The following is a 6893-nucleotide window of genomic DNA, read 5'->3' as shown; positions in this document are numbered from 1 at the left end:
GCTTGCCTTGCATGCCTGAGGCCCTGGGTTTGATTCCTCAGCACCACATAAGCAAAAAGAAAAAAGCCGGAAGTGGCGCTGTGGCTCAAGTGGTAGAGTGCTAGCCTTGAGCTGAAGAGCTGAGGGACAGCGCCCAGGCCTAGAGTTCAGGCCCCATGACCGGACCCCCCCCCAAAAAAGACTCAGCCTTTAAACTAAATAAAGGGCAGTCTTCAGCCCCAACCCCAAGAGGACAAAGGCAACAGCCACCACCCCAGGTATTATGGACTATTCCTATCCAAAGTGGAAAAGCTAGAATGGAACTTAAGGTTAATGGAACAAAATTTAAGGACATCATTGATACGGGGCTGACTGTACAGTCCTTAGGAAGGAGGAAGTCGAAGGGTTGGGGTGGAACCGAATTCCTGGCCCCTGCCTGCAAGGTGTCAGTGGAAAAACAGCTTCCCTCCAGGTCCAATGGCCTGTAAGATGGGAAGACTGTGATGGGGCCACCGGGGCTTTTAAACCTCTTGTCGCCCCTGGCCTTCCATGCAGTCTTTGGGGAAGAGATGTCCTCACTAATATGGGTACTGTGCTAACAACGGATGATAGGGACTTTTATGAAGACATCATAACCGATCGAGCCATTAATCACCCACAGTGCCCCAATTCTAATGGCCACTGTTGCTTGACCAGAGCCATTTCCACTCCAATGGGACACCACCAAACCCATTTGGGTCGAACAGTCGCCTATTTCCTCTGAAAAGCTCCCTCATCTCCAGGCTCTAGTGGAGGAGCAACTAAAAAGGGACACATAGAACCTAGCACCAGCCCCCACAATTCTCCCATTTTTATTATCCAAAAAAGGGCTCAAGGGACATGGAGACTTCTCCATGACCTACGTTCCATAAACAGTCATATGAAAAAGATGGGAACGCTTCAACCCGGACTTCCACACCCTTCTGCAATACCCAAAGATGGACACATTGCCATTATTGACACCAAGGACTGCTTTTCTTCCATCCCCCTACATCCCAAAGATAAGGAATATTTTGCCTTCTCAGTATGGGAACCTAACTGTCAACTACCTACTCGTCTATATCAATGGAAAGTTCTCCCTCAAGAAATGAAAAATAGCCCTACACTATGTCAGATGTATGTTGCCCATGCTATTAGGCCTTTGCTTTCAAAATGCTTTTGTGTCCATTACATGGATTACATTTTAATAGCACATAAAGATGCTACAACCATGCAAGCCTGTTTAACACAACTCAAGGAAAACCTTACAATGCTAGGCCTCCATATTGCCCCTGAAAAAATTCAACTCAAAGCCCCTTACGCCTATCTTGGAAACCATCTAAATCAAACAATTACCCCAAATTGGCCTAGTATTGTCATTAAGTCCCAATATACTTCAACTGAATTACAACAATTATGTGGACATATCAATTGGGTACACGATTTTATGCGTCTCCCTACCCAACAGCTCTGATCTTTATTTCAATTGCTTCAGGGACCCTCTGACCCAACTTCCCTTCATATACTTTCCCCTGATGCTCAACAAGTTTCACAACAAGTTGCTGATGGATTATGGTCAACCCTCTTGGTGTTTTTAGATACCACCCAAGAAATCACCCTGATTATATTAAATAATAATGGCCTAATGGCGGCGCTGACGCAAATCCATGGTATGTTATAATGGGTACACCTTGCCACTTCCCAAAAATTAGCACACCCGTTACCATGCTATGCAACTTGGCCATCAAAAGCACGGAATGATGCCTTCAAACTTATGGCCGATTCCCCGACCATCTTATTTGGCCCATTGGAAAAACAATCTTTGATTTCCTGACAACCAAAGAGGGATTAGCCTTACAAGTCATCCACTACTATTTTAACATTGATAATCATATGCCCCCAAACCCCGTTTTAAAAGTTTCTCAAGAACTCCCACTTTCATGGAAATGTTGTACCTGTCCCAAGGGGCAACCTATCCCTCAAGCCGTTGTGCTTTTTACCAATGCTAGCAAAATTGTTCATGGATTTTGCAATGCCAATACTAAAAAATACATGCTTCATGGGCTGGGAAGATGGCTCAGTGGTAGAGCGCTTGCCTTGCATGCATGAAGCCCTAGGTTCGATTCCTCAGCACCACATAAGCAAAAAGAAAAAAGCCAGAAGTGGCGCTGTGGCTCAAGTGGTAGAACGCTAGCCTTGAGCTGAAGAGCTGAGGGACAGCACCCAGACCCAGAGTTCAGGCCCCACGACCGGACCCCCCCCCCAAAAAAAATACATGCTTCAACAACATTCCCTGACCATTCAAGCTGCTGAGTTACTGGCCATTTTACTCGCCCTTACATCTTTTCCCAGAGAACCTCTTAATATTTTCTCTGATAGTTTATATGCTGTACAAACTGTTGCCGTTCTTCCTGGAGCCTTATTAAGAGATGATGGTCATGATGTAACGCAGATAATTTGTAAACTACAAACTGTACTAGACAATCGTGCCCAACCCTGGCACATTCAACACATTAGATCTCATACTAACCTCCCCGGACCCACAGCTGCTGGTAATAAAGCCATTGATCATGCTATCACACCAACTGTATTACCAATATGTCCATGGACCAGGCCTGAATATTACATGGTCGCTTTCATTTATCGGCAGCTACTATCAAACAGTTATTTCCTGATTTGACACACCAACAATGCAAGCACATTATTTGGTCCTGCTCCACCTGTGCACCTCTTTTACCCTTAGGACCGCTTCAACCCATGGGAACAAATCCGCGAGGCCTTAGGCCCAATGGCACATGGCAAATGGACATAACCCATATCCCCCAATTTGGCAAACAAAAATATGTCCATGTATGCATAGATACATTCTCAGGCTTTATAACAGCCTTAGCCTTAACAGGTGAAACAAGACACGCTATTACGTCACTTCTACATGCCATTACAATTATGGGCGTTCCTTGGACCCTTAAAACAGACAATGGCCCTGCTTACACCTCCAAACATTTTCGTGAATTTTGTACCCTTTGGAACACCAGACAGGTATTCCATATAACCCACAAGGCCAAGCCATTGTTGAGCGCAGTCATAAAGAAATCAAGACCCTTCTTTTAAAAGAAAAGGGGGAACTGGAGGGGCTAGGGCTTAAAGATCCCCAAACACAATTAAATTATTGCCTTATAGTAAAAAACTTTTTAACATTTACACCCACCACACGCGGGTCCCCCGTGACCCTGCATTGGGGACTCTTGAAAACACCTATGCCGGTCCCTTTGGTTAGATGGAGGGACCCCATCACAAGAAAATGGGAGGGCCCTGCTCCCCTAATGGTGCAAGGAAGAGGATTTGCTTGTATCTTTCCAGACACAAGTGATAAACCTGTTTGGATCCCAGCTCGAGATGTCCGACCGACCGTCACCACCTACAAACGAGATGCGTCAACTACGCTTGAACAGCCCGAGGAGGAGGAGACGCAGACCTCCAGCTAAAGCCCATGCCATCACTTGGGGAGACCTAAAGGGATTGGTAGAACAAGCCCAGGCTATGGCCCCAGACTCTAACCCGGACCATGGTACTCTATTCCTCCGAATGTGTGCCATTATTACAGCCAATTCTCAATCGCTGCAGGGCAGGGTAAGATAACTTCAGTGCCCAGCCCCCAGATCTTGATGATGGTAGGGGAAGACACCACCATCGTCCTTCAAATGCTTTCTTCCAATGGCACTGTTGGCTTTCCTTTCTTGGCAGATGCCCTATGGCACCAACAAACAAACCTTACTTTTGGATGGAAGGAGCCATCTCTTTCTGTTTTTCAAATGAGACGATAAAACAGTTTGATGGCTGTACCATCCCCCTCACAACAGTGACACATGGGTCGGGATGGTGGAACTACTCAAGACCCTACCCCATTTGTCCCACTGGAAAAAATTGCAATCAGGCTACTGACATACCTTTTCATACGCAGTTGTGTCCATGCAGGGAGATCAATAGCTTTGGCAATGTTTCCACTCCTCTTGAGGAATTAGTGATTAGCCTTTGTGCCAGTTCCTGGCAAGGCAGAGTATTTGAGGACCTCGCGTTGTCCCTCTACCTGGCTATATACAACCAATCTGAAAAAGATCCCAAACCTCAAAATCTAAAGGAGTTTTATGACTCTTCAGGGGGACGATTGGGAGACCTAGGACCCCTCATGCCAATCGTTTGTTCATCACATTCCTGCCTGGATTTGTCCCCTTTCCTATTGGCCAACACTCGTCACTGTAACTGATCTGCATGTGACCAGGGGTCAGGAATGGTAGTGGTTAGAGCCCTGTTCTTTTTTTATCTAGGAGACAACTCCTCCGACACCTGCAGTCTCAGCAATCACTGGCAGCCCAATGACTCATATCCCTTTGCAGGTTTGGTACGCGTTTCCCCATTTATTGTTCTGGCTACTAATGACTCTCAGTTTTCCCAGGTTCAATTGATTCGTCCGCACCCTAAAAGAGCAGTAGGATTGATCATTGCGATCCTGTCAGCGATCATCGCTACAGTGGCTTCTGCTACCACCGCCGCTATATTGTTGTCCCAAAGCGTGTCCACCATGCATCAGATAAACCAGCTCATCCCTCAACTGTCATCCATAGAATTACAACATTTGCAAGTTGCCAATCATCTTAAGGGAGGCCTCCTTGTGCTCCAACAGCAAATAGATTTGCTCCAAGAAGAGATTACGTTTCTTCGATTACAACAGGGAGGACTATGTAATACTATGACTACTTCTGTCAGCTTTCCACTCCCGCACCCAATGTCACTAAACTTAGTGACTACATCAAGGCCTTTGGTCCCTTAAGTACTTAAACTTCACCCACCACCTGCTGCATGATGTTACCCGCCTAAACCAGACCAGCATGCAGTTATTCCTGCTGCCTCCTTTTTAAAAGATGTGCTTCAATAGTTACAGCAATGGTTTTCAGCATCCCCTCTGGTCATCTGGGGAGGCCTTGTGCTATTAGGGTTATTTTTCTGTTTTGTTTTTTTGTTTTTGGTCCAGTCCTAGGGCCTGAACTCTGGGCCTGGGCGCTGTCCCTCAGCTCTTCAGCTCAAGGCTAGCGCTCTACCACTTGAGCTACAGTGCCACTTCCAGGTTTTTTTCTTTTTGCTTATGTGGTGCTGAGGAATCGAACCCAGGGCCTCAGGCATGCAAGGCAAGCGCTCTACCACTGAGCCACCTTCCCAGCCCTAGAGTTATTCTTCTGGGAATTATTAAGTGCTTGCACTCCCAACAAAGACGCCTCCAACAACGGGTCACCATAATGACTGTCCTTTTAAAAGAAAAGGGGGAATTTGTGGGTAGAGCCGGTCAGATCTGGTTGAGTCAGCCAGAGTAGCAGTTGAAGCACACTTCCTGCTCATGGAGACGTGACCCACAGGCTAGCCATGAGCCGGCCACGCTCCCTACCTGCCCCCGGGCGACCAATCAGCGCCGGTCACCAGTCAGTGCCCACCACAAGTGCCGTACATTAACTTCCTGCTAAGTGATTGGCCGGGAAGGACTCAGGGTTGTGCAGAAATCAACGAGACCTGCTTAAGCCTGTTCTCCGGACGTGTGTTCCTTGTGTGCGCCTTGTTCACACTTACCTCCTGCGGAGATGTAGCCTCCCAGCAGGAGCCAAAGCCTGCGCCCAGCCAGCCTCCACCTTTGTGGGGACCAGCAAGCTATCGGCATGGCCCGTCACAACGCATCCCCGTGTTAGCGGGCCACCTCTCCCGGACAGACACAAAGTTCTCAGACTCTCTTCAGCTTTTGTTCGCCATCGTGGTTACTGTGCCTTCCAGAGCTTCTCATCGTGTCTTCTCATAAGACTTTCAGAATCAAGCGGTTTCTGGCCAAGAAACAAAAGCAAAATCGCCCCATTCCCCAGTGGATTCGGATGAAAACTGGTAACAAAATCAGGTACAATTCCAAGAGAAGACACTGGAGGAGACCCAAGCTGGGTCTGTAAGGAATTGCTTCAGATGCCCACATATTTATGCTCTACCATGAACCAATCAAGCTGAAACGTCCATACTGCCTGGACTGACAGTTGGGCAGTTTTTAAATGGATTTTTCTTTGGTTATTTTAATAATGGGCACAGTAATAAACATGTAATAAACATTATGAGCATATGAACTATGAGCATGAACCCAAGTTTCATTTCCCATCTGCAGGAAGGGAATCCAAAGGGGGAGGGAGGAGGAGAAGAGGGAGGAGGGGGAGATTAAAAGTGAGGAGGAGGGAAAGAAGGTGAAGGAGAGGGGAGGGGCAGGACTGGAAGAGAACTCTGCTAGAAGTCATCTTGGCCTATATTCTGTTGCCTGTTCCTCAATCACACACCCTGGGTGAGTTATAAGGAGAAGAGGTTGGTGTGGGCTCACCTGTCTGGTCCAAAGTGAAGGGGCCACACGTAGTGTGGGCCTTGTTAGTGGAATTCCCACTAGGGGGGGAGTACCCCTCTGGGGAGAGCCCTAGTATGAGCGTGTCCGTGTGTCTGCCCTCTCCTGTCAAGCCAGGGCTGTGGGTCCCCCCTCCGCTGGTGACATCATCACCCGATCTCTATCACCTCCCAAGCCCTCCCCTCTGAGCACCGAGGTAGGGTTAAGTCTCCAGCCTCCATGAGTTTGGAGGCTCAACTCCAGTCTGACTTCCAGAGGGGACAGGTCATGGCAGGAATGTCTCCCATGGAGGCTGGACTGTTGTAGAGGAGGAAGGGGAAGAAGGGGAGGGCGAGGGGGAGGGGTGTGTAAGACCAGAAGTGCACTGTGTATGTGTAAAAAGGGCATAATGGAAGAACTGTCAGAATAGGGGGAGGCAGAGGAGGGCTCAGGACCCAGTATCACAGTGAACTTCATCAGAGGATGAGTATATGCTTGTAAATAG

The sequence above is a fragment of the Dipodomys merriami genome, unplaced genomic scaffold, assembly GCF_024711535.1.
Source record: "Dipodomys merriami isolate MVZ:Mamm:240054 unplaced genomic scaffold, mDipMer1.0.p SCAF_62, whole genome shotgun sequence".
Classification (NCBI taxonomy): Eukaryota; Metazoa; Chordata; class Mammalia; order Rodentia; family Heteromyidae; genus Dipodomys; species Dipodomys merriami.
The sequence above is the reverse complement of the archived record's forward strand: the minus strand, read 5'-3'. Positions refer to the sequence as shown.